The sequence below is a fragment of the Echinops telfairi genome, unplaced genomic scaffold (assembly GCF_000313985.2).
Source record: "Echinops telfairi isolate 266 unplaced genomic scaffold, ASM31398v2 ScPeMD7_4;HRSCAF=17, whole genome shotgun sequence".
NCBI classification, from domain to species: domain Eukaryota; kingdom Metazoa; phylum Chordata; class Mammalia; order Afrosoricida; family Tenrecidae; genus Echinops; species Echinops telfairi.
The window spans coordinates 51215551-51216600 of NW_022103900.1; positions in this window are offsets into that span (position 1 = coordinate 51215551).

Genomic DNA, 1050 nt, shown 5'->3' on the forward strand with positions numbered 1-1050 from the left:
TGAGTCACTCAGGGTTCAGTATAGCAATAATGAAACTCACAACCTTCCTCTAGTTCTTAAAACGCTTTCTACCCCCAACTATCATGATCCCAATTCTACCTTGCAAACCTGGTTAGACAGGAGAATGCACAGTGGTACAGATGGGAACTGGAAACACAGGTAATCTAGGACAGATGAACCCCTCAGGACCAGCGATGAGAGTGGCATTACCGGGAGGAAAGGGCGGGTAGAAAGGGGGAATCGATAACAAGGATCTACATATAACCTCCTCTCTGGGGGATGGGCAACAGAAAAGCGGGTAAAGGGAGATGCCAGGCAGTGTAAGATAAGACAAAATAATAATTTATAAATTATTAAGGGTTCATGAGGGAGGGGGGAACGGGGAGGGAGGGGAAAGGTAAAAAGGAAAATGAGGAGCTGGTTCCAGGAACCCAAGCGGAAAGTGAATTTTGAGAATGATGAGGGCAACGAATGTATAAGTGTACTTTACACAATTGATGTATGTATGGATTGTGATAAGAGTTGTATGAGCCCCAATAAAATGATTTTAAAAATATAAATTTTATAGGAGCAGACAGCCTCATCTTTCTGCCTCAGAGCAGCTAGTGGGTTTTGAACCACTAATCTTGTGTTTCCCCTAACATTTAGCTCATTGCACCACCAAGGCCCTTTTTGGTAATGGTAGGTAAGGAAAACATTCCATATTCATCATGTATTCAAATAAACACATTAAAAAACATTTTTTAACTCACTGCCATCGAGTTGATCCCAACTCAAAGTAACCCTATAAGGCAGGGCTTCTGAGGCTGTAAAAGTTTATAGGAACAGACAGCCTCATCTTCCTCCCATGGAGCATCTGATGATTTCAAATTGATAATCTCCCAGTTAGCAACCCAATGAGTAGCACATAACTCTTTTGAAAACATTCAACTTTCTTATTCTTTTCTCCACACTTTGACTGTCTTCCCATTCACATGCATAAAGCTTTGAGTCTCTGGCTGAGTGGAACCAAATGACTCTGTCCCCTATCAATCACCATGTTTAATTAGC